The 27,660-nt window shown below is 39.9% G+C and overlaps 1 protein-coding gene, 1 non-coding gene and 1 pseudogene across 3 annotated transcripts in view; 1 reads left to right on the forward strand and 2 right to left on the reverse strand.

Annotated features, from left to right (window-relative positions):
- Nucleotides 1-2,989: 2,989 nt before the first annotated feature.
- Nucleotides 2,990-3,198, reverse strand: LOC150056457 (small nucleolar RNA U3). The gene has a single exon (XR_016537363.1). It is a non-coding gene; the product is annotated as a small nucleolar RNA U3 (small nucleolar RNA).
- Nucleotides 3,199-15,547: 12,349 nt separating this feature from the next.
- Tmem163 (transmembrane protein 163) overlaps nucleotides 15,548-27,660 on the forward strand; it is a 238,872-nt gene continuing 226,759 nt past the window's right edge. Inside the window, exon 1 of one of the 2 annotated variants that reach the window (XM_090342911.1) lies at nucleotides 15,548-15,661. The gene's annotated coding sequence lies outside the window, so the exon portion shown is untranslated. Of the gene's footprint in view, nucleotides 15,662-24,521; nucleotides 24,646-27,660 lie in introns of those variants that run through there. The other variant, XM_090342910.1, reaches the window with a different exon arrangement.
- LOC150056459 (serine/threonine-protein kinase 31-like) lies at nucleotides 16,497-25,413 on the reverse strand (annotated as a pseudogene).

Raw genomic sequence — 27,660 nt, forward strand, 5'->3', positions numbered from 1 at the left:
TGATAGATATAATCGTAAATAAATGATGCTAAGCTTGAAAAAAATAAGTAAACTTTAAAATGTCCATAATTTCAAAAATTCAATGAGCTGAAACACTATCTGTAAACCTTAAGTGTGTCTGAAACACAATGAGGGTTGGTGTCAGCACTTTTTAGAGCAATTTATAGCCAGGCCCTGTTCCAAGCACTCAACCTTATCGATTTATCCTGCTCAGGTAGCATTTCATAGAGGACATTGGAGCACAAAAGTTAAGTAACTTGTCTGTGCTCATACAACTGTATGTTAGTAAAGCCTGATTCTGAATACATATAGTGTAACTTCACAATTCTGGAGATGTGTAGATAAATTTCTCATAGGGGAATGGGAGAACTGAACATGGACTTCTACATAGCTGAACCTACCTCATTACGGAGCGGGATGCTGGTGGCTCACACCTGTAATCCTACTACTCAGGAAGCTGAGATCTGAAGATCAAGGTTTGAAGCCAGTCTGGGTAAGAAAATCTGTGAGATACTCCAAATAGCCAGCTGTGGCTGAGGTGGTAGAGTGCCACCCTTAAGCAAAAAAGCTAAGGTACAACACCTAAGCTTTGAGTTCAAGCCCCAGTACTGGCATAAAAAATTAAAATAAAATGAAAATAAAGATGCCTTCATTAAATTGATAAAAATAAATAATATTTTATATTCTTAGAAAAAAATCCAGTAGTCCACTCTGAGAAAAAGAAACAAAAACAGAAGAAAAGGAATAATAGTTTCTCTGAGAGTTTAAATTTATTATCCAAGGCCAACAACTGAATTTTTTTTCTTTTAATTTAAATTTTATTGTGAAAGTGATGTACAGAGGAGTTATAGTTATATGAGTAATGAATATATTTCTTTTTGAACAGTGTTGCTCCTCCCTCGTTTTCTCCCACTTCCCTCCCCCACCCACTTTTCTCTCCCCCAGCAAGTTGTAAAGTTTATTTCCAATACAACATCTAGTCTACTGAGTATTAATGTTGAATTAGTAAATCATTTATTGTACCATTTCTGTGATTCCTTTCTTTTCCCCAAATTAGATAATCTTATATACAAAACAAAGGGTACATAAATCAGAAACCTTGATGACACAAAGGGAAAAAAGAAATTACTGCAAACAGTACAATAAAAGCCCTCTTGTTAAATGGCTTTCTTTTTTCCATTTCCAAGCACTGAATATTTAAAGTAAAGTGGACTCAGATCAGCAATGCTCATGGATTCTTTCCCTAGTTTGCAGAGAAAATATACCTGCTCAATCTCCTCAGTATCTCCAGAGTATGACCAATAAAATATATGCTCACAACAAAAAATTCTATACCCATTAGGAATAAAAACCACTGCAAGTAAGATTCCACAGAAATATGAATAGTAGATCTAAATCTCCAAAGACATAGACATTAGACTCATTAAACAAAGAATGAATGTTTATTATGTATGCAATTTTTAAAGGAATGAAATAAGTTAAAATATGATTGACAAACTTGGAAAAAAGGAATGTCAAAATTCTAGACATGAGCCCAAAATAACTTAAATTTGGCATAGATGATTTAAATAGCCAACAAGGCAGAGCTGAAGAGAGAATTGCTGAGCTAGATAAGAGGTTTCTATATAGACAAGGAGGTTGAGCTTGCATCAGAGACTCAGAGTGCAAAGGATAGAATAAAAAAACTTCAAAATGAATCTCAGTGAAATGCTAAAAGAGATGTTGGCAGACAGTTCGTCTGGGAAAAAGAGCTGAGAATTTTTTGGAGTTGGTCGGCCAGCATATCCAGCAAACAAAACCTCCCTCTATCAAGAAAGATCAGCAAGCAGGGCACTGGTGGCTCACGCTTATAATCCTGGCTACTTATGAGGCTGAGTGGGATTATGGTTCAAAGCCCGTTCAGGCAGGAAAGTCCGTGAGATTCGTATCTCCAGTTAACCACCAGGAAACTGGAAGTGGTAATGTGGCTCAAAGTAGTAGAGCACTAGCGAACAAAAAAGCTAAGGGATAGTGTCTAGGCCCTGAGTTCAACCCCCATGAACCTGTCCCTCCCTCCTCCACCCCCAGAAAAGGAAAAATCAGCAAAAGAAATCTATTACTAGTAACTTTGATGTTTGTTATGACTTAAGCATTTTCTAACACAATTTCTACTACACTCTTTACTCCCTTTTGAGTTTTCACTATTCAAGGCTATGTAAGATTTTTTTGTATTAGGCACTCAGAGTTCCTTTTTTAATTTTTTTGGCGATCTTGGGACTTGAACTCTGTGCCTGGGTGTTGTCTCTAAGGTCTTCAGCTCAAGGCTACCACCTACCCCTTGAGCCACAGTGCCACTTCTGGTTTTCTTGAGTCTCATGGACTTTAATGCCTGGGCTGGCTTTGAACCCTGATCCTCAGATCTCAGCCTCCTTAGTAGCTAGGATTACAGGTGTGAGCCACCACTGGCTTTAGTGTTCTTCCACTCTCTGCCTAACTCCAAAACCACTTTGATATTTTTGTGCATTTGTCATAGCGGCACTTTACTTTCAGCTGCCAAAACCTGTATTTGCTTCCAATTGCTGTTATAACAAACTGCCAAAAACTTTGTGTCTTAAAATAATTATTTTCTCATAGGTTCAGAGATCTTATGTCTAAAATATGTGAACAGAGCCATGTTCTTTCTGGAAACTCTAAAAAGGTATGAGTTTCCTTGTCTTTCTAGTTTTTAGAGATAATACTCTGGACTGTGGTCCTATCCGCCATCTTCAAAGCTATGGGGATAGTCTCTGCTTCCTTCAAGACATAGTTGTTTCAGTTCCTTCCTTCCTTCCTTCTTTCCTTCCTTCCTTCCTTCCTTCCTTCCTTCCTTCCTTCCTTCCTTCCTCCCTCCCTCCCTCCCTCCCTCCCTCCCTCCCTCCCTTCCTTCCTTCCTTTCTTCCTCCCTCCCTCCCTCCCTCCTTTCCTCCCTCCCCACTTCCTTTCTTTTTTCTTTTTATTAATTATGAAGGAAACCACTCTGACTGCATCCTCTCCCTCTTGCTCCTCTGAAGGAGAAGAACAATCAGTGGCAGGTGGCAGATGCCCCAGGGCAACACCAAGTGCCAGCTTCACAATCTCCTGAGGTCATTTTGCTGCCTCCTTGTAGTTCCCAGTACTCTATATGATCAGTGGCTTTCTCTTGTAACAAACTATAGAAATGATTCCTGAGAGTATAATCTTAACACATGGCTTAAAAAAATCATTTTTCTTTGGGCTAGAGATGTGGCTCAAACAATAGAATATTAGCTGAACAAGTAAACTGAGGAAATATGGGGTCCCCCCCACTCTTTCCCTCTACTCACATTTGAGCCCACTTAGAAAACTCCAGAATATTTGCTTATCTCAAGATCCTTAACCACATTTTATTTTTATTTATTTTTTATTATTATTTTGTTGTTGGTGGGGCTTGAACTGTGGGTCTGGGCATTGTCCCTGACTTCTAGTTTTCTAGTGGTTCATTGGAGATAAGAGTTTCATGATCTTTCATGCCCCGCTGGCTTTGAACCTTGATCCTCAGATCTCAGCCTCCTGAGTAGCTAGGATTACAGGTGTGAGCCATGGGTGTCTGGTTTAATCCCATTTTAAAAGTACTTTTTACTAGGTGAAGTGTGTGTGTATGTCTCTGTGTGTGTGTATGTTCTGGGGATTGTAGTATGGATATTTTTTAGGAAGGGATGTGAGGGTATTATTTCGTTTGCCATAATTTATCTTACACAATTGTATAAGCACCAAAAGAAAAATACGGTTTATAACTTTCCAGCCAGTGAGGCTAAAAAGAAAGTCAAACAAAAATATCAACTTAAAGCAATAAAGGAGAGGAAAAAAAACACAGAAAAATAGGTTTAATGGAAAACAAAAAGTAAAACAGCAGAAATAACAAAATCCGGCTATGTGTTGTTCATAAGAAACACATTTAGATTTTTTTTTTTTGCCAGTCCTGGGCTTGAGCTCAGGGCATGAGCATTGTCCTTGGAAAAGGCTAGAGCTCTACTGCTTAAGCCTCAGCACCACTTCTGGCTTTTTTCTATGTATGTGGTACTGAGGAATCAAACCTGGGTCTTCGTGCATGCTAGGCAAGCACTCTACCACTAGGCCAAACCCCCAGCCCCACATTTAGATTTTAATGATGACTGTAGTCTCGGGTATTTGGGAAACTGAGGCAAGAGCTTGCTTAAACCCAGGAACTTGTTGCCAACCTGACCAACATAGCAAGCCATTGAAAAGGAAGGAAGGAAAGAAGAAAGGAGGAAAGGAAAGGAGAGAAGGAGGAAGGGAGAAAATACAGAAAATTTGAAAGTGAAGAAGTAAAGAGAAATTACAAGAATAAAATACTAACCAAAAGAAAGTAATGATAATTTTTAATTTTTAATTATAAATTCTTCAGGATACTAGGAATACATCTCAGACAAACAAAGCTACAAAATATGACAATTTTAGGGTAATATATAATAAATAATGTAGAATAAATGGATAATATATAATATATTATGGATAATATATAACAGTTAAGAAGCTACAACAATTCTCCATTTTAAATAACAAAATTACCTCAGATAAATAATATATATATGTATGTATGTGTGTGTAAATGAAGATGAATATTCCACACTATAACTCTCAACTACTAATAAACCAATCAAATGCAAATCACCTCTGGAGAGCTGAAATGAGAGCTCCAGTGGGGAGCTGGAGCCACAAAAGCACCCTTGAAATGCTCCAGAAGACAAAGAGAAGATCTTGGCCTGGCCCACAGAACTCTTACCATCAGGGTCGGCAAAGTGACAACTTCTCCAAGCCCTAACATCTCTTTCCTCTCGATGCTTTGGCCTTGCAGAGAAAGAGATTGAGTTCCAGGAGGAGAACTGCCAGTCCGGGAAGGATAATTTCCTATTTTCTTGGAGAAATCCTAACTTTCCAAAGAGACTATTGTATCCCACTGAACATTTTTAGTTTCTTAACTGTCATTAAGCTTGCAATTTAAAGCAACGGTAGGAACTTTTGGAGTCAAAAATATGTTGGACACTGTGCACGTTTTCATGCAGTGGGAAAATAAAGACTGTCTTTACTAAGCAGAATGGAAGGGCAAATGGAAGATATACAAAGTTGTATAGACTACATCCAACCTACATCAATACAGCAATAGCAGATGGAAAGAGCAGTGCTTTTGTTGTGCTCATAGACCAACATTTGTGCTAAATGAAAGAGTTAATCATAGGATCCTTAAGAGCAGGTAAAAAATACCATTTCAGTTGGGTGTCTGAGGCTCATGCCTGAAATTCTAGCTACTCAGGAGGCTAAGATCTAAGGATCATTGTTCAAAGCCAGCCTGGGCAAAAAAGTCCAGGACACTCTTATCTCCAATTAACCACCAGGAGTGGTGCTGTTACTCAAAGTTGGCAGAGTGTTAGACTTGAACTGAAGAGCTCAAGGACAGTGCCCAGACCCAGAGTTTAAGCCCCATGGCTGTAATAAATAAATAAAAAAACAAAAACAAAGGGCCAGGAGTTTGGCCTAGTGGTAGAGTGCTTGCCTAACATGCATGAAGACCAGGGTTTGATTCCTCAGAATCACATACATAGAAAAAGCTGGAAATGGTGTTGTGGCTCAAGTGGTAGAACTCTTGCTTTGAGAAAGCCCAAGGACAGTACTCAGGCACTGAGTTCAGGCCCCAGGACTGGCAAACAACAAAAACAAAAACAACAAAAAACCATTTCAGTTCTCACCACATTAGCAAAGAAAATGAAAATAAGATTTTATCTTCCCATTTAAATAATGATGGGCTTTTTGTACTGGGCTTTATTATAAGAAGGCAAGAGATCCTTAAATTGTTCAGTAGATTTTGTTAAAAATGGAAAAAAAAAACCCTGTTTAAACCAAGCCAGAGCAGCTGCTTTGCCTTGGTCTCAATCTAATAGATATGAATCAGTTCAGATACCGAGATTAGACTTCTGCCTCTACTGCTTATTAGTGGGATGGCCCTCAGCAAATACTGTCTCTGTAAAATCAAGTGATAATAGAAAAACTGAGTTATTCAAGTATTAACTTGAGTCATATTAAATGTTAGCTATGAATTATACTATGATACATACATAATATATTTCATAGGATTATCCCATATAAAGGCTAGCAAGAAGTTTAGTATGAATCAGTTGAAGAGACCTTTGCATCCCCTTTCCTTGATTATATAAAAATTTCTGACTTGAGGGTATGGCTGATATGGCAGGTTCTTATCTAGCATGCTTGTCTCTCAGTTCAATATCCAGTACCAAAAGAAAAATTTATTTGCAGAATGTAGTGGTGCTTGCCTATAATCGCAGCACTTATGTGGATGACACAAGAGGATATTGGCATGGGGGTAACATGGTCAGACTCTGTATCAAGAAAAACAGGAATGTGTACTTAAGTAACATATTCCTAATAAAAATTATTGTTATTCTAAAAGTGATGTAAAGAGGGTTACAATTATATAAGTAAGGTAAAAAGCACATTTCTTTTTGGACAATATCACCCTTCTCTCACTCTCTCTCTGCTTTTCCCCCCTCTCTTTTTTATTTAAAATACATTCAGGAATATGAGGTTGAGGCATGCCCTCTGTGGTAGTCAATATGATCATGTTTCTCTTTGACCAAGCCTGTGTAGTCCAAATGGACCATTTCTGGAAGCTCTCATCTGTGTTTCCTCTCCTTAGGAAAATCATACCCAAGCCATACACTTATTTTCAAGCCAAACTCTTTCATTTGTTTCTTTCTCAGTCCTGCCTCATGCAATCAACAAATTATCTGGCCTTTTAAATCTAATCCTTATTTCACGTGACATTCTTTGATTATTCTTTTTTCATATATTTTAATTGTAATTAATAGAAGGGTTATATTATATTCACCATATAGAAGTTGAATTACTTCACAAACATTGATACCCTTTTTCATGTGTTGGTCACCATTTCCCTCCCCAGATCCCCACCCCTCATCTTGTTTTCCCCTCTTCCCTATCCAATTTCAAATAACCAAATACAAATATATCCAATATATCAGATAACGAGGTGGATACTGTAACAATGTGAGATAACCAAGGGACAGCAAAAGAGATGAGAGATTACATGGAATATTAAGGATAACAATCATTCATTATATGGCTTTTGTTTCTATATCCTAGAGGTCCTTTTATTTAGCTTCATCCTATATGGCCTTATGTATCTAGGTTTTGCTCTATTGTAAATCTCTGCTAGGAGAGCCCAAGGTTTCTATTGATTATGACAAATGAGGGAAACCATTGAGCCTATGTTCCTTTAGGTCTGGCTTACTTCACTTAATATGATTTTTTCCTAAGTCTTTCCATTTTCTTACAAATGGGGTGATGTCATTCTTTCTGACAGCAGTGTAGAATTCCATTATGTAAAAATACCACATCTTGTTGATCTACTCATCAACTGAAGGGCATCTGGGTTGGTTCCATATCTTTGCTGTGGTAAATAGTACTGCAATGAACATTGTTGTGCTGGTGGATTTAGTATGCCCTTGTTTCTGGATGATTGTGTAAATGCCAAGTAGTGGAATTGCTGGGTCATAGGGAGCTCTATGTTTATTCTTTTGAGGAATCACCATACTGCTTTCCATAGTGGTTGAATGAGTTTACACTCTCATCAGCAATGTAGTAATCCCTCCTGTCTACATACCCTCCATCATCTGTTGTTATTAGATTTCTTGATCCTGGCCATTCTAACTGGAGTAAGGTGGAATTTTAGAATTGTTTTGATTTGCATTTCTTTTTTTTAAATTATTTATTTATTTTTATTGTGATTAATAGAAGAGTTACATTCTATTCACCAGATAGAAGGTGCATAACTTCACAAACATTGATACCCTTTCTCATGACATGGTCCCCCATTTCCCTCCCACCCTCCCCCTGCTTATCTTGATTTCCCCCCTTCCCTATCCAATTTCAAATAACCAATTAAGCACATATAAAATATATCAGATAACAAGGTGAAATATTGTAACAATATGAGATAACCAAGGGATGGCAAAAGAGATGAGAGATAACATAGTACATAATGATAATAGTCGCTCATTATATGGTTTTTGTTTCCTTATCCTGGAGTTCCTTACATTTAGTGTCATACTATTTGTCCTAATGTCTCTAGATTTTGTTCTATTGTAAATCTCTGCTAGGAGAGCCCAAGGTTTCTACTGATTATGACAAATGAGGGAGACTATTGGGCCTATGTTCCTTTGAGTCTGGCTTACTTCACTAATATGATTTTTTCTAAGTCTTTCCATTTCCTTACAAATGGGGTGATGTCATTCTTTCTGATGTCAGCATAGAATTCCATTGTGTATAAATACCACATCTTGTCGATCCACTCATCAACTGAGGGACATCTGGGTTAGTTCCATATCTTTGCTATGGTAAATAGTGCTGCTATGAACATCATTGTGCTAGTGGATTTAGTCTGTCTTTGTTTCTGGACAATTGGGTAAATGCCAAGCAGTGGAACTGCTCGGTCATAGGGGAGCTCTATGTTTAGTCTTTTGAGGAACTGCCATATTGCTTTCTATAGTGGTTGAACGAGTTTGCACTCCCACCAACAGTGTAGCAGTGATCCCTCCTGGCCACATCCCCTCAAGCATCTGTTGTTATTAGTTTTCTTGATCCTGGCCATTCTAACTGGAGTGAGGTGGAATCTTAGAGTTGTTTTGATTTTCATGTGTGATTTTTTTTTAAGTTTTACTTTCAGAAACTCATTGCCTTTATCTAGGGATTTTTGCTTGTTTTCCAGTAATGGTCTCTCGCTTCAGCCTTGGCCCCTGTAATCCATCCCCAAGACCCTTGGCCAGTATGAGCTCTTTAAAACACAAGACAATCCTATTTCCTTTCAACATATTACTTTTTATGGTCTCACTGGTATGCCCAACTATTCAGGAAAAACAGGCCCTACTGTACTTCTGTACTTCTCTCTCTCTCTCTCTCTCTCTCTCTCTCTCTCTCTCTCTCTCTCTCTCTCTCTCTCTCTCTCTCTGCCTCTCTCTCTCTGTCTCTCTCTCATTCCCTCCCTCTCAGCTGGAGGAGGAAGGGATGTCAGTCATGGGGTTTGAATCTAGTCTAGTGCTCTACCACATTAAGCTACAGCTTTGTTTCCTTTCACATCTCTTGACTCAGGGCTTTGCAGCAAACACTGTGCCTCCCCAGATGTCATGCATTTTCTATGGCTTCCTGGGCCTCTAAAATCTGGAATGACATTTTATCCTGCCAAGGGTATTTCTCACCATGACCCAACATTGGGCTTAACCCATTCCCATTCCCCAGTGGTAAATCTGAAGAACCTTATCCTGGTTGGGAGAGTGAGTAGAAATGACCCTGGAAAAGGTGTGAATGAGTTCTACCTTATCTTCAAAGATAGCATGGTCTCTTTCTGTTACCTTTTCCCTAGTTCCTAGCTTTTGGCATCCAGATATCTGTTGGTTTCCCTCATTATCTTTTTAAAGAAGAGCTGGTTTCAGTCTTTTGGAGTTAAATCTGTCTACATTCAGGCGTTGCTACCAGTGAAGTTTTAAGAAAGATAGGGACCATGTTTATCTAGTTGTCTGTTCATTTTGTTGGCTCAGGCACCACACTCAGATATTTCCTCCAACAATCATCTGAATGTTCCCATGAAGACATTTTTAAAAATGGGATTAAACGTCAAATCAGCAGATTTTGAGTAAAGTGGTTATCATCTACTGTGTGGGAAAGCCTCATTCATTCCATTGAAAGTGTTATAAAAATGACTGACATTTTTTTGCAAGAAGAAATTTACCCAGAAGAGTTTGGACTTGCCAGACCCTACAATCATGTGAGCCAGCCAGTTCCTTAAAATAAGACCCTCTTATTCTCAATCTTTCTCTCTCTCTGTCTCTCTTAAAATGATAGTGATATGTTCTGAGAAATGTATTGTTAGGCAATTTTGTCTTTGTGCAAACATAATCAACAGTATAGGTCAATCAGAAGACTCAGTAACTCAGTAAACAGGTATATGAAGCTGCTGCTGGTGTAAGAGTATAGAGTATCTTTTTTTTTTGCCAGTCCTGGGCTTGAGCTCAGGGCCTGAACACTGTCCTTGGACTTTCTCAAGGCTAGAGCTCTACCACTTGAGCCTCAGCACCACTTCTGGCTTTTTTCTATGTATGTGGTACCGAGGAATCGAACCCGGGTCTTCATGCATGCTAGGCAAGCACTTTAACCACTAGGCCAAATTCCCGGCCCCCTTTTTTTTTTTGTGGGTTTGTGGGTCATGGAACTTGAACTTGGCCTGGGCGTTGTCCCTGAGCTCTTCAGCCGAAGGTTAATTGGAGATAAAAGTCTCAGAGTTTTTTTGTTTTTTTTTTTTTGGTGCCTGGGCTGGCTTAGAAACTTGATCCTCATATCTCAACCTCCTGAGTAGCAAGGATTACAGGCGTGAGCCACCATGCCCGGCTACAGTATCTTCTTGTACATTAAACTTTTCTCGGTAGATATGAGTATATTCTAAAATAATGATGAAAATATAATGTTGTAAATACATACAAGTGGCCTCATCATACTATACATAATATATCTGTGCTATGTCTTATATGCCTGACAGTGCAGGTTTGTTTGTATCAGCATCACCAGAAACATTTGAGGCCTTTTGTCACCTATCACATCTCTGTGAGAGTCTTTGGAGTAATTTTTGTCAGAACCACCCGTGTCCTCAGATGGACACATTATGTCAGTTAGGTTGATGAGACCCCATCCTGAAATTTTTATAGGACATTTGTGGAAAGAGAACCTCTTTTTCTTGAAATATCCAGATGAAAGGAGATCAGACAAGAGTTCCATGAAGGACTGTTGTTGGGTGAATTCCACAAGGAAAAATAGATCCAAGTAATGTGAGGACAGATAAATTGGGTAATTTTATTTAAACTGTTAGGGTCAGTTATCCTTGAAGACAACACAGCTTAGAGCCAGTACAATACCTTTACATGAGCCACTTGCAATCAGAACAGCTTAACAGTTTATTTTTATGTATTTTTTTGTAAATTTGACTAGTGTTGGAAAACCAAATTGAATCAAATAATAATCTTACTTACAGTGATAGTAAGACCTAAAATGTATTAAATACCCACAATGTGCCAGGCACTGTTCTAAAAGCTTTTTCATACCCTCAGTCATTCTTGTCATTATTGTATTAAATTATAAGTATCTCTCCATTATACAGATGGAGAAACTGCAGCAGTACTCTCATTTCCTTCAACACTAGGTTCAGCATACTTCCTGTTATTAGGTTAGAAAAATACTATAACACTCTTGTAGTAGCTCACTTCAGCTACCATTGAAATGAGTTATTATACTTTTTTTTTTTTTTGGTTTGGTTTTGGGCTTATGGGGCTTGAACTCTGGGCCTGGGCACTGTCACTGAGCACTTCAGCTTGAGGCACTTTACCACTGGGTCACAGTGCCACTTCCAATTTTCTGGTGGTTAATTGGAGCTGAGAGTCTTATGTGCCTGGGCTGGCTTTGAACGACAGTCCCCAGATTCCAGCTCCTGAGTAGCTAGGATTACAGGCCCCGGAGTCCCGCTAGGGTTATTGTACTTTTAAGGGTTCATAGTATATAGTATTGATGCTTTCAGGAAAAGCCTTGAGAAAGTAAGAAAAAATGATGAAAACTGCAGCTTAAGGTCACAAAAGAAAAAGTCAACAGTAGACTGGCAATATCTGTATAGAAAGAAAGTTAGAAAGATTCTTTCCTCTCTGCAACATTAACTAAACAACCACAGATAGCATACTGCCCTCAGAAACCTAAACCTTTGCAGAAAGGAGACAGATGAGGAAATAACAGCACCGTTGCCATGGCAGAGGGGATGGGGAGTTGCCTCCTAGCCTCTCTCCTGGCAACCATTTGACAAGAAGCTGCACTTGACTTTGAATTACAGGCAAGGAAGCCACCACTTGGGGATCATTTGCAAGAGAACTTTAATCAAGCTTACCTTGGTACCTTGAGAGAAGCCCAGATTTATTAATAGAAAATAAATACAATCTCAGGTACCCCTCTGTGGACCATTTCCTCCATCTGACTAGTCATGAAAGCAGTGAAGAATTTGCTCACAAACTAGCCTTCCACTTTAATTTTCTAAAGGCAATATGTCTTATGCCAAGGAAAGATTAATCTTGATGTGCAAATGCCTCTACCTTAGAGGCAAACTCCTAGGGGAGATAGAATCAAAGATATTTTCTAGAATCTACTTCAGGGGGAAAAAAAAACTTGCCCTTGTCCAATGAAAGAAAGAAACTCCCTTTGGAAACAGAGCAATATGATGAGCGGGAGGAACAAGTTCTGATTTTAGCACTGAAAAATCTCAAGTTTCAGGAATCCTGGAATGGTTTGCCAATGCTGTCTGTCTTTTAAAGGATAACTTTCCATATCCCAAGTATCTCTGTCTGTCTGGGCTGCTATAGCAAAACACCATAGAATGAATGGCTGAAATAACAAGACATTAACTTCTCAAAGTTTTAGAGACTTATGATCTAAGCCCGATCTTTCAGCCCAGGACCTAGGTACCAGCATGGGGAAAGTGCTCTCCTGACTAGCAGCTAACTGAATTCTTGCTGTGTTCTCCCTTAGAGGGGGACTGGAGATGTGCACAAGAGCTTGCTGGAATCATTCCAAAGTACTTTCATGTAGTAATTCTTTCATAAAGGCCCTTCTCATATCAAGCTACTTCCCAAAGGGTTGAAACCTCCCAACATCAGATTTTAGAGAAACATGGTTACTCCATAATATAATACAAAGTAGGGAAGTTGATTAATCTCTGGGTTACCTTTTTCCCTAAAGGACTTCTTCATAATGCTTTCTTAGAAACAATATAGTTATAGACATGTTTACTATCCCTCTTGACTTTTCTATAGGCTTAGCCTACTTTGGCTAAACCTTAAATGGATAATTATTATCTACTTGCATGTCAAATAAACAACTTGTCCACCTTATAAACCTAATCTCAAATGTACCTCAAGTATTATCTACCCTAAGAAGTCTTTCTTGACTCCTGAGCACACCGTCTGTTCGGTTCTGAAAATCCTAGAATATAGTAGACACTCAGTAAGTCACCAGGTAAGTAAAACATTCTCTATTGACTTCAAAGCTCTTTCCTTGGCTGAGTATCTGTTGTAGCCCTGTGATTCTGGTCAATGTCACCATCTCAACTCTAGACAAAAAGTATTCTGTAGACTATGACAATACCAGTGATGTATGAGGCCAGTGGTGTGTGTGTGTGTGTGTGTGTGTGTGTGTGTGTGTGTGTTCATCAATATCCTTTTGAACTGTTAGTTTTTGCAATTTTTTGCAAGGGAATAGTAATTCCAAGTTGACTAACATCTGACAACAAAGTTTTGACCTCATGGCCCATGTATACAGACATCATGCAGTGAGTTTTAGAGATGGGTCCTAAGCATCATCATTTTTTAAAGGTTCCTAAGTTTTTTCCTCCAGTCATGGTTGGAAACCACTGGTTTGGAGGATCATTGAGGACTTAAAGTATAGGAAGCCATTATTCTAGGAAAACTTACATTTATAGAGTTTGAGTTAAAAAAACTTATTTTCTCCTCTTAAATAATTATACTTTTATGAGAATTATACACCAAATTGCCTTTTTTTTGCCAGTCCTGGGGCTTGAACTCAGGGCCTGAGCACTGTCCTTGGGCTTTCTCAAGGCTAGAGCTCTACTGCTGGAGCCAGCCGGCAACAAGCTGGGATTCCTGATTTAGGGGGTGAGGACAAGAAAAGAAAAAGACAAGAAACAGATGGGGTCGGGAGGTCTACAGCTTAAGTCAACAGCCCAAGACTGTAGCCTAAAGCTGTAAGCTTAAGACTGTAGTCCAGTTTATTTCTAGTTCCAGTCTTATATACTCTCTTAAAACCAGGAAACTGCCAGGGGTAACATTGGAACAAAACAGCAATCAAGTCTCAGATAAGTTAAGCAAGAAGCCATTGACATAGCCCAAGGTCATCATGATAACAGCTTATCTCCTTGTGTACTTAGTTCTAATCAGTAGTGCATGTCCAAGGTCAGTCTGACCCCACACTGGACTCCTAACACTCTACCACTTGAACCATAGCACCACTTCTGGCTTTTTCTAGGTTCTGAAGAATCAAACCTAGTTCTTCATGCATGCTAGGGAAGCACTCTACCACTAGGTCAAACCCCCAGCCCCAGTTTATGACTTTCTTTTCTGTGACTGTGAATATTCATGTACCTTCTTCCATGGTAGACTATGTCATTCAGAGCAACTCAAATCCATGTTTTTAGGCAATGGACACTCATATATGTCTCAGCATATACTGTTTTCCTCCTTCCTTAACAGAGTCTTGCTAGTTTGCTTGTGCTTTTTGGTTAGTCATGGGGTTTGCACTCAGGGTCTGGGTGCTGTCCCTGAGCTCTTCAGCAATACTATGTTGAGCCACCAGCACCACTTCTGATTTTCTGGGGTTAATTGGAGATAAGAGTCTCCTGGACTTCTGTGCTTTGAATGGCAATCCTCATATCTCAGCCTTGAGTAGCCACAGGCATGAGCCACTGGTACCTGGCTCAGACTCACTAGTTTTATGTCAACATTTAAAGTCCTGCGACTGATAATTTTGAGAACTAGGATAAGATCATCCAATAGGAGCTACAACCAGTCTTAAATCAGAGCCTTTTGGATACAGGTGATTCTCATTCTTTATTACTGGCAGTCACATTCTTTTATGTGTCAGATAACACAGAACCAGGGAATCCTGACTGGCTGCTCCTGAAAGTAAGACAGGGTTCGGCTCCTCCAGCTTCTAGTCATTCATGTCAACCAGTAAGTCCATAACCTCTTAATACTGGCTTCTTTTTAGGAAATAGATTCAGGGAAAATGAAGGCAAGAGGTTGCATTATATACAACTTTAAATTGTTAACTTCTTTTTGTTTGTTTGAGACAGTCTTTCTACTTACCAGACTGACCTCAAACTAATGATCTTGTCTCAGCCTTCTGGAGTCCTGGGACTACATGATGCTACCAGGAGGCTTTGCTTTACATATTGATTTTATTAGCAAAGTTTTGCATTGCTCTTGCCATAAAAGTGTTTAAAGAATAGAAAACAAATTCTAATTTACATAGGCTAGCAATTAGCAGCATGTCCTCTGAAGCCAAGACTGCCTGGTATACATCTAGCTCACCCTGTGGTTCTGGGTAGTTGTGGGCTGTGGGCAAGTTACTTATCTGTTTTGTGCCTAGTCTACTAGTTTCTTCTTCTTCTTCTTCTTCTCCTCCTCCTCTTCCTCCTCCTCCTCTTCCTCCTCCTCCTCCTCTTCCTCTTCCTCCTCCTCCTCTCCCTCTTACTTTGTAGTGCTATTGTTGTAACAAATAAGTGACATGCTTGAGGTGTTTGAGATAGTTTGGTCGCATGAATGGTACAGACCAATTTTCTGTTATTTGAAATGGATGGTGAGACACAATAATGAGCTCTGTCTGATGTCCAATGCCCTTGCCTCATTTTTCGCAGGGTTGAGGGGAGGATTAAATGGACGTGAAGCACCTGATTCTTGTTGCACACAAAGCAGCTGTTACCAGAGTGTTGGAGCAACTAATTAACCTCCATCCTTGCATCCAGCCAGAGAAGAATCAGGTAAGACCTAGACATTGTGACAGAGATAAGAAAGTTTATTGGGAAAGAAAAATGGCAGAGAAAAGAGATTATGGACACAAGGCAGATGGCACTTCATCCCATCTTTAGTGTATAGACATCAGCATTAGGTTTTAATTGCAGGGGACATGATGTAAAAAATCCTGGTTATCTCAGTTCTGGCTCAAGAAAAGTTGTTCCCTTGAAATGATTTCTCAAATGCAGCCTGATCCTTATAGGTAATTGTTCTCTTGGGGCAGTCTGTCTGCAAGGCTGTGCTGCTCCTCAGGGGGTAGTATTAATACTTTGTCATGAAGATGTTATCAGTCAGTCCTTCTTTCTTGGAACTCAAGGTGTTTGCAAAGTGACTTAGAAGAGAATGGCTTAAGCTAGGGACAAACACGAAATAGAGGCAGAGATGCCAAGCTTTCCTCCTGCTTTTAGTTAATATGTGGCAGCAGAAACTGTAACTGTTGCTAGACTAAAAATAGGTTTTCTCTAGGGTAAAGCCAACTGTCTTTGAGGCCTTAGTCCTTATTGATATTACTTGGGAGACATTCCTATCCCATAGTTCAGGCTGTAGGGCTGAGGTCACTTGTGAGGCACGACAATTAATTACGATAGCATCTCTTAGAGATCTTGTGATCCCAGCCATCATTTTAGGTTTTCCTTGCTTTCCTCTATCGTGCCTGGCTAAGTGCTACTTACTAGTAGCTGCTCAGCTAAGAAAATGCCAGTTCATCCTCCCCTCTCTCTGTCACCTCACCTATACCCTCCACAGCCTCTAGGTCTCTCCCTGCATTTCTTACTTTTCAGGGCTCATTTTATGGACCTTTGCTTAGGGTAGATTTCCTGTCTGTTCACTGCTGCATTTTCTGTACCAGGCCAATACGCAACTGTAGGGCCGTTGCTGGTCTACTTCTCTGTCCTGCATAGACTGTAAGAATAATGATGGTGAGGATTATCTTATTTTATCTTTATGATTCTAGCACTTGGCTCAGTGCCTGCCAAATGATAAGAGCTTAATAATACATGTTTGTGATACTTTGCATGAATACACAGGATCTGTCTTCAAGCCATTAAAATGTATACAAGAATAGAAAGATACAGCCCAGGGTAGTGGCTCAGGCCTGTAATCCTAGCTACTCAGAAAGCTGAGATCTGAGGATCACAGTTCAAAGACAGCCAGGGCACTAAAGAATGAGGGACTCTTATCTCCAATTAATCACTAGAAAATGGGAAGTGGAGCTGTGGTTTAAGTGGTAGGGCAGTAGCGTAGAGCTGAAGAGCTTGAGGACAGTCTTTGGGCCTCTCTGAGATGAAATTCCCTTAACTATAAAAGAATTGTGCTACGTGGGTTTGATTATATAATCTAATAAAGTATTATCGAAATAATGAAAAAAAAAAGAATTGCACAGTGCTTGATGGACATGCTGGTGAGGCATATTTATGAGGCTTTAATAGACCAAGTGTCTCAGTTTCCAAGATGCCCAGAGAGGGAAGCAGTCCTTTGGCTTCCCTGCTTCCATGGGCTTTTTGAAAAAGGCAGGTTTAAGCTGAGCTCTGAGGGTTTGGGGGAGATTAGGGAAATGGAGAGGAAGGCATTCAGGCAGGAGGATATCTCAAAAAGAAAAACTGAGGGAATGAACAGGTAGAAAATAATCAAATTTCTTTACTTTCCTGTCCAAAAATAAGAATGAAAAGGCTCATTGACTTGTGACGGTATTTTATTTCCTCTATTCACTTTGAAGAAACAAGGGAAAATTATAATCGGAAGTTGTTTAAAATAAAGGGGGGGGAAGGGAAGCTAGGAACAGGAAGACTGTCTAAAAACTGGCAAAGACTAACTCTAAAATCAAGATGGTGAAATTAACTTTTAAGGAAACAACACATCATTTCACTGAATACCAAACAAAAACAAAACACAAAATAAAACAAAAAAAATAATTAGGGGCAAAGATAGCTAAGCTAATAACCAAATATTCTTATTGGTTTGAATTTGAACTTTAATTGTTTAAATGAATTTTAACTTTCTAAATCTACAATTCAGTTTAAAGACTTGGTGGGCTGGGAATGTGGTTTATTGGTAGGGTGCTTACCTAGCATGCATGAAGCCCTGGGTTTGATTCTTCAGTACCATATAAACAGAAAAAAGCTAAAAGTGGTATGCTAGCTCAAGTAGTAGAGTGTTAGCCTTCAGAAAAAATGTTGTGCCCAGAGGAGGGGTCCCCCCAAAGAAGACCACCGAGATAGAGGCATCCGAAATGCAAAAGCAAGGTTTATTGTGGGATACAAGCCAGGCAGGGAACTCATCCGCAGGCACTTGGCAGCGAGACTGGGAGGAGTCATTGATCAGAGTTTACACAGCCTTTTTAAAGGCAAAAGTTACACCCATCAGGTGGTTGAGTGAGATAAGATTTAGGGAGCTTCCCAGGCTGGTGGAAACTGATGGAAAGTTCTCACGCCAGTTGGGTCCCATTCAACTGTCAGAGAGTAGTTTTATGTATTTCAGAAGTTCCTTTTTGTACTGAAGGGGGTGGGTCTGGGGGGAGGGTCTCTACATTCCCCCCTGTTATTTGTTCCATAGGAGCCAACCCTGGCTCCTATTCTACTAACTAGTTCTCTAGTTCCTGTCTCCACCTCTGTAAAAACAGCACTCCTCACCGAGGGTGGCACAAAGGCCCTTCTGCTGTAGAAATAATAAATCTAGCCCTCTCCTGTTTTGCATAACTACTTCAGCCAGAGAACTAATCAAGTCTCCATTGACAGGAGAGCTCCACCATATGTGCCCGGTGGACTCACATCCCTAGCTAGCACAATCTGACTTGGGGATCAGGAGTGGGCTGGTCAGACATACAAGCAGTGAGCTCGGGTCCTATCCCAGGGATTCCAAAGTTCTCCTGCCAGGTCTGGGTCCAAGGGAGATGTGGATTGCCATTAACTAGCTCTAGGATTTGTCTTTCTCCCTTTTTTGTAAGACAATTCTTTCCAGATCCTCCCTTATTCATAAACTATTCTTCTGTTTTCTCAATTCCTTTCCAAAGGTTTTCTTTACTAAGCTTTTTCTCTCTACTTTGCTATGGCCCTCATTCACATTTAGCACCTCTTACGTCAAAGCTGTTCAGCACTGGATGGAAAATCACCTTTACTCATCCAGAGTCACCATAATGGCTGCAAAAACCTAGGGGACTTTGAACTTAGCACAGCTAGAATGTCCCACCACCAAGGGTTTTGCAGGGTGGTGGTGGAATCAGGCAGGACAGGATGTGTAGCAGCAGCCTCATCTCTCAGCAGCTCCTGCTGGGTCACCTGCAAATTTCTGCACAGACTGGTTACATTCATTTTTGCAGGCTGGCACCCCATTGGTTTTTAGGACAGTATAGGGTTGAGATTATCCTGTCTCACTTTCCAAAAATACCTCTGGTCCCTTCATCTAAGGGGGTTGATGGGCGAAGACTCATCTATAACTTCTTCAGGCTGATTCAGGGGCATTGTCTACTTAGCTAGGGACCCTAAAAGCTTAGTCTATTTTACCAAGGGGTTGCCAGGATTACATTTGAGGAGTTAGTGTAGGCCTAAACAGATCAATAGGGACACAGCCTCAGTTCCACAAACTTTCCTGAATTTCTAAATTTCGCTCAGCTTGTGCTTTGAGCACACATGGGGTTCAGGATTGTAAACTACCCACTATTACAGATGACTGACAAGTTCCTACCCAGTAGACATGGACATTAGTAAGGCATGCTTACAAACTATTCTATGACCTCCTGGCTCTTGATTAATTTTGAATGGCCAAGCACAAGTGACTCTAGGATCTGTCACCATCTCTGCCATCCAAGCAGTGGCTTACTGCATCTGGATGCTTTATTTATTTTGTCCCAGTAGTGTCTCATTCTGGTTCCCACCCAAGTCTTCCGAGTATCTCTATTCCACCTCTTTTTATGGTTTGGAATTGACTTCCCCTTGGGCACCAAGAAGCATTCAGCATTCAAAACTTGTTCAGAAGTCATCGAACTTCTAAAGTTAGAGAATGGATTTGACATTATCCAAATGAAACTGATCCACTTTGGGAATTCCATCTTCATTTGTTTCAAATTCCTGATTTTGAACAGAAAGCCATAATAAAAGGCTGCCATAAGCATATAAGTCTTGTGGAAGGAGGTTTTCCCATTTTCAATTCAGCTGACATCAGACTCAAGCCACCAACCATCATGAGGCTCGTTGACACACTGATTTGGTGAAGTCAAAATCCCCAACAGTTCCTTGCTCACAAATTTAAAGCAAATACATTGTTTAAAGCTTCTTCTGAAGTTAAAGGCCTACTGGCTTCAACTGCACTCAGATTTGCTTTAGGATAATAAGGAACCATCAGATAAGCCATTGGATCAGACTTACACAAAACAGGAATATCAATGGCAGTAACCCAGACTCCTCTTTAGTTTTTCTGTAAGCTCTGTGATAAGTAGCTGCTCTCTAAATCACCTTAACTTCTGTATCAACATCCACAGAATAGCCCTTTAAAAGAACTGGCTTCCCATTGACTTCAGAGCATACCACAGGGCGCTTGCTACTAAGTACCTTCATGGGCTCATCATTAAGAAGATCTCGTTCTAGGCTTGTAGTAAGAAGATCACCAGAGTCCAGGTTCTCAGTTGAGCTTTCAAGCCTTTCAGCGTCTTCTTAATGAACAGCAAGTGATCCACACTGGGTTATTTATTCTCACATTTAAACTTCAACACTGTCCTTATACTTGGATTGTAATGTGACAATGAGCCTTTCCTCTAAACAGATCTTCTTCAACTGTTCAGTTAGAGATAACTCCAGCTCTTTGCAAACACATGACTCAGTCTTCTCTAAGATGTCATCAATATCATCAATTTTGTCATGAGAAGTCAGTGATTTTTCCAAAGAAAGATTAAAAAACCTTTAGAATGCTCTGGAACCATGCTACAAGATGCTGCAGAGACTCAAAGGAACATAGACTCAATGGTTTCCCTCATTTGTCAAAATCAGTAGAAACCTTGGGCTCTCATAGCAGAGATTTGCAATAGAGCAAAACCTAGATACATAAGGCCATATAGGATGAAGCTAAATGAAAGGACCTCTAGTATATAGAAACATAAGCCATATAATGAGTGATTATTGTCCTTAATGTACTATGTTATCTCTCATCTCTCTTGCTGTCCCTTGGTTATCTCATATTGTTACAGTATCTCACTTTGTTATCTGATATATTGGATGTATTTGTATTTGGTTATTTGAAATTGGATAGGGAAGGGGGGAAAACAAGATGAGGGGTGGGGGTGGGGAGGAGGAATATGGGGACCAAGACATGAGAAAGGGTATCAATGTATGTGAATTAATGCACCTTCTATCTGGCGAATATAATGTAACCCTTCTATTAATTACAATAAAAATATATGAAAAAAAGATGCTGCAGAGAAGCTTATTTCCACATTAGCTGCCAGATTTTTCAAATCCATAGTAGTTGCTTTCTCTTGTTGAAGCTCCTGAGCAGTCTGTTTAACTTTCAATTCTAAAGCCTTGTAACTTTCAAGTAGAACATCTTTCTGAATGCAGTGCTTTAGACCTCTCAGCCATCCTGACAACCTGTTCAAGTAGAACTTCTTTCTCATTTTTAAGTTTTTCATTCTCTTCAATCAGTTTCTGGTCCTGCTTAAGTTTTTCCAGACTAACATTAGATCCTAAATTAAAGTTACCAACAGCCAAACTTTCCTTTGGAAATGTCACTTGACTTCCTGAATTACTCTCATCCTGCAAGTCAAGAGGCAGCCTCCCATTTAAACGCCCTTTGGCTTGCTGAAGTTTGACTGGTTGGATCAGTGCCCCCACAAGGGAATAGTATTCTTGAGATTCCCAAGAGTAAGATGACTAGGGTCTGATTTCTTTTCCTCACAGACTTGAGAGCTAGAAGGAAGTTTTCATTTTTTAGCAAATCCTTTCTTATCCACTTCTTCCCCAATATCCACACCACCATACTCAGCCTGAGCAATGACTGTTATTGCATCTTGATAGGTTGCTTTCACTAGCACTCTGCTGCCAAATTAGACACCACAGTCTCACAGGGACTCTGCTTTGCCCGGGATGGCTCAAAACTGCAGCTTTCAGATCAATGAGTCCTTTGTAAGGCCACATTACTCCAATTAGAAACAACAAGGTGGTCATCATAGAAATAGCCTCTAAGCATGATCTTACCTGGAATTTGGTAAGGGCCAAAATTACATCTAAATGAGGATTTGCTGTTCCATGGGCCAGCTGGAAATTGCTATACAAGAGCAAGCTGAAATAGCAATTAAGCAATCATTTTGGTAGTCCTAACTTTAAAAAAAGCATTTAGGACAACTTCACTTTCAAATTTTGTTCAGAAACCCATTTCTAATGTTCTTTCATTTGAAAAACTCTTTAAGGGCTCAAGGCATTCCCTTTTGCCTCCAGGCCTTCTTTTAGATGAGGCATTTTTTTTTTCTTCTGCAGTTTAGGTTACTGCCTAGAACTCCAACAATAGTTTAAATTCAAATAAGTTTTTCCTTAATGCAAGAACTACAAACATCATCAGTGCACCGGAAGTCCAGACTTAGTTCCCTTTTTTTTTCTAAAATACATCCAATTGCAACCCAGTAGCATGAAACCAAATCATAAGGAGATAAACCTTTAAACATTCCTCTTAAAAACCCTTTCCCAAATGTAATACATTTTAGAGGGCAATTTAAGAAATACTAATTACATCACCTACATTTTACCATCAGATTTCCAGTGTCAGTCTGCAAGGGAAAAGGACAAAGATGGTCTACTCAGTCCATCTGAGCAGGTTTAGATAAACAGTCTTTGTGCCAGCTTATCTTCTTTCACCATGCATGGACCCTCCCTTAGGGCCTTTTCCACCATGGGAACCCAGAGCTGCTCCTTTGCCAGTCCACCTCTCACCCCAAAGATGGTCACACAGGAATATCCCAAGTTTTCCTGTCCTTTCTCTTAGCATTTGATTAAAACAGGCGAAGTTTCTGACATTGATAAGCAATTTCACATTTAAATTTCTAAAACTTTAACTCAAGGAAATAAATTCCAAATTCCCTAATGCTTCTGGGCTAAACAAGTAGAAAAATTCTGTTAACCAGTTCCTCTTTAAAATAATGCAATGAACATGTTCACTCACACCCATTCACACACACATTCATACTCAAACATACTCAAAGATCTTAAAGCACACAAAATTAATATCAGCTGTAAATTTTCCAGAAGTTTGTGTCAAGAGAGCTTTGCCAATTTTAATCTTGCAGGTGAGAACCAGGTTCAGAACAAAACTTTTTACAAGGTAATTTCCAGTGCCAAATCTTGAGCATGACTCTAGTCATTTTCCCAATTTTGACTAGGCCATCTCACATGACAGTTTACAGAACCAAATTTAAACCTGGGAAACCAAGACTGATGCCTATGTCCTGCCATCAGTTGTCTCCAGATTGCTACTTTAGCCACGTTTTAGGAAAAAGGAAGCTAGACTAGGCTTGCAGCTGCCTCGATTGCCTCAATTGCAGCTGAGTGGGAGCAGCCATTCAAATGTTTAAAATACACCTAACAAAAACAGCAGCAGAGACCTTTAAGTAACCTCAAATTTTGATGGCATGCCTGGCAGCAGTCAGAATGAGGAAGACAACTGGGGCCCTGAAAGCTCTTGGGGGGGGGGGCGCCTGTCTTGTGGAGACTTCCATTCTCTGGCAGCTGGCTGGCCAAGGCCATCCTACCTGCAAAAACTGCTATCAGCGACGCAAGAGTTTTAGACTGAAGACAAACACACAACAGGTAACAACCAACAAATTCAAAGAGACAAAGTTCACAGAAAGTTCCCAGGACCAAATGGCACCCCCTTACTCTCACTCAGGAGCTGCCCAAACACACTCCACTCTGTGTCAAATCAGACGGACACCTCTTTGGTGCCCCTAGATGGCTTGGAGTCCAAATTGGACCCTTTGCCCAGAGTGGGGATCAGGACGTCTCTCGTTCTCTCCAGGATCACTGTCGGGATATGTCTATCCCAGTGAGAGCCTGCCAGATACAAATGTGACCAATCGACCACTACAAAGTGGAAGTGAAAACAGCAACAACACAGACACAGACAAACAGCGAGCGCTCTTACTGGTTACTAGGCAACAAACCTTTCAGGCCTCAGAGGGTCTTCCTGGGGGATCCCGGATGAGCCCCCAAATGTTGTGCCCAGAGGAGGGGTCCCCCCAAAGAAGACCACCGAGATAGAGGCAGCTGAAATGCAAAAGCAAGGTTTATTGCGGGATACAAGCCAGGCAGGGAACTCATCCACAGGCACTTGGCAGCGAGGCTGGGAGAAGTCATTGATCAGAGTTTACACTGCCTTTTTAAAGGCAAAAATTACACCCATCAGGTGGTCGAGTGAGATAAGATTTAGGGAGCTTCCCAGGCTGGTGGAAACTGACGGAAAGTTCTCACGCCAGTTGGGTCCCATTCAACTGTCAGAGAGTAGTTTTATGGTTTTCAGAAGTTCCTGTTTGTTCTGAAGGGGCGGTTCTGGGGAGATCTCTACAAAAGAACCTTGAGGACAGTGTCCAGGCCCTGAATTTAAGCCCCAGGACTGGCAAAGAAAAAAAGACTTTGAAAAATAAAACATGAATATTTAGTCACTATATATTCAGTTTAGTAGGCATGTTCACATGCCTACTAAAACTGGATAATTTAAAAAACCTACAGCCAGCTAGAAAACATGGTGATGAGGAAGCAAAATTATGTCAACTCTTGGTTGAAAGGAATCTTAAAAAGCTTTTTTTTCCCCCTAGGCTGGCCTTGAAGTGAGATCCTCTAAATCTTCAGGTAGCTAGAGTTACAGATGTGAGCCACTAGCACCCAGCATAAAAACTCCTTTTTTTGCTGGTATTTCAGAAGCTTTATCAACCATTTAATTCCTCAAGATCAAATTTTCTTTCGTCTTTTCTAAAATGCAGGTACGTATCTAAATTTTTCAGCATTCTATCTTTGGAATCATTTCTGAAAAAATGACAGAGATTTACTTTATATTTAATTAATATTACTTTTTAATGAAAATCTCACTTTTAAATTGTGAATCCATATTTTCTAATTTTTATACAATGTGGCATTGCCTAGAAAACACTAAAGTACAAATAAAACTGAGGTATAATCCTCAACTTTTTTTTTTCTGTTTTTGCTGGTCCTGGGCTTGAACTCAGGGCCTGAGCACTGTTCTTGGACTTTTTCTCAATGCTAGAACTCTACCACTGGAGCCACAGCACCACTCCTGGCTTTTTTCTATGTATGTGGTACCAAGGAATCAAACCCCGGTGTTCATGCATGCTAGGCAAGCACTCTACCACTAGGCCAAACTCCCCGCCCATAATCCTCAAATTTCTTGAGCCCCACATCCATCGCCCTTCTTTGGTTCATTTTCCCCCTCCATGGATGGCCAGAGCTTGCTGATGTAAATCTAGAAGTAAAACTGATGGCAACTACAGTGGTCTTTGTATGCTTCTACATCTTGTCTTCATTTATGAGAAGCACAGTGACAGTCTACTTAGACCTATCTCTGTGTAGCCTTTGTATAAGGCAGTGCCCTGGCTGAGTGACAAGGGATCCTGTTTTTAATGGATACTGCCCTCTAGTGGAAAATCTACTGGTCCATACACATTCGGGCCTGCTAATGCTACAGGGCAATGTTCAAACCGCTGTGTAATGCTGGAGAGGTCACATCCTTCCATGTCCAGCTATCATCCTTGATATTTTATCAAACGTTGTGATAGATGCAACTATGCTCCCTCTCCCTCACGGCCCCCCCATATGTCTTTCATAATTATCAGATTCTCTGAATGTGTTCCCATGCATGTGGAAAGGGATTTTGCAGATGCTACTAAATTAAGGGAAGTCCTAATCTAAGGAGGTCCCCTGGATTATCCAGGTGGGCTCAAAGTAATCACAAGGAGGGTCAGAAAGGTGAGTGTGGAAGGAAAGAGCTGGAGGAACTTCAATGCTGACTTTGCACATGGAGGAAGACAAGGAACCCAGGTAGCTTTTCTAATCTGGAAAAGGCAAGTAAGCAGATTTTTCCACTGTAGGCTCCAGTGGGAATTCAGGTCTTTTGATAAGTTTAGTTTGAGTTCAATGAGATCATGTCAGAATTCCAACCTGCAGAGAAGAAGATAATAAGTGGGTGTAGTTTTAAAACACTGTGTTAGTGGTGATGAACTACTGTGCAATGGCAATGCCTTGGACTGGAGGAGAGGTAGCGACGTGGAAGGGTAGATTAGAACATTGGCCCCAGTGCTCTTGTGTCAGCTCCTCAAAAAGGTGTGTGATGTCAATCTTCAAAAGTCACTGCTCTGTGAAAGTCCATTTAAAAGAGAGAGAGTTTCACTCTCACAGGCCCAACAATGGACTTAAGGTTATATCCTTGCAGAACTAACGATGGTCACGACATTGTTATCTGACTGAGAAGAACACAGCTGATCTTACAGAGGAGAAACACATTTGACCATGGGATATAGATATATTACATATTACATAGAATAGAGACATTGACAAGTAGAGAGATAAAGAGGAGAAAATCACCCATAACTCAATCCCTTGGGGAAAAAAATCACTGTTACCAGTATTGCCACTGTTTTTTCTTGCTAGTTTTTGATTAAGATTATATAGTGTGAAGCCTCACATGGCAGAGAATACCTGTAATCCCAGCACTCAGGCAGCAGCAGCAGCAGCAGGATCTCAAGTCAATGCCAGTCTGAGCTACATAATGAGATCCATCCTCATCGCAAAAGAAAATATTATATAGTATGAACAGGTTTTAGATTCTCTTTTTAAATTTAGTGTTATATCATGAGTATTTCCTGAAATCACCGTAAATCCAAAGCCAGCCTGGGCAGGAAAGTCTGTGAGACTCTTATTTCTAATTAACCACCAAAGACAAAATGGAGCTATGGCTGAAGTGGTACAGCACCAGCTTTGGGCACAGAAGCTCAGGGATGGTGTCTGGACTCTGAGTTAAACCCTAGGACCACCCTCCCCCTGCAAAAAAACCCCAACTACCCAAAGATGAAATAACTTGTTTACAGATTGTAGATAATTTCCAGGTCTATGACACTTGTTGAAAAATTTTCATTACAACATGTTTCTTAAACACGTCATTTGAAATATGATATAAAAATCAATGTTAATTCTTTAATTAAAAAAAGAAATGTACTCATTAACTGACCTATGTAACTTTAACCTCTATGTACATCATCTTTACAATAAATATAAAATTTAAAAATTTTTTCATTACATCTCTAATAATTTTCCTCTTACAAGTAATACTTATAATGTGAAATATCTGCATGTGGTAATCTTCAAACCATGGCTTACTAATATATTTAAGGGTAACTCATCCTAAAATATCTATTTTGTATCATAACAGAGACAGGGAGAAAGAAAGAGAATTCTAGTTCAACATATATTGTAGTTACTACTTCGAGTATTGTGTTTTCTGTCCTATCTGGTTTTGATTCATGTGCTGATTAATTTAGGGTCTATGAATTTAGGGTTATGACTTAGTTTTAAAAAACTGGCTGAAGATTGTTGACAGTGGATATAGGTGTAATGGGGATGAATCTTCAGGAGGATCATGGGAACTACCCTCCCTAAAAATAACTCAACCCCCAAGTTTTCTGCTACTATAATAAGCTGAATGTGATCACAGCACTAAATGAAAAACATCTACCCTGAACAGCTGACCAACCTTTTCAAATTTGAATTTAGTTCTGCTTCCAAAGTCTAAATGTCAGTCCTACTAGATATCAGACATTTTTGAAGGGTATTCATTCAAGAAATCCAAGAAATTCTCACAGGTACACACCTTGTGATTTCTGTGCATTTAATAAAGGAAGGTCAACTGGCAATTACACATTCTTCTTATTCTGAATTTGGCAAGATTTTGATGCAAGTGACACTATTGGTGTTATCAACACTTTCAG

Source organism: Megascapheus bottae, chromosome 12 (assembly GCF_031878675.1).
Source record: "Megascapheus bottae isolate mThoBot1 chromosome 12, mThoBot2.hap1, whole genome shotgun sequence".
Lineage (NCBI taxonomy): Eukaryota > Metazoa > Chordata > Mammalia > Rodentia > Geomyidae > Megascapheus > Megascapheus bottae.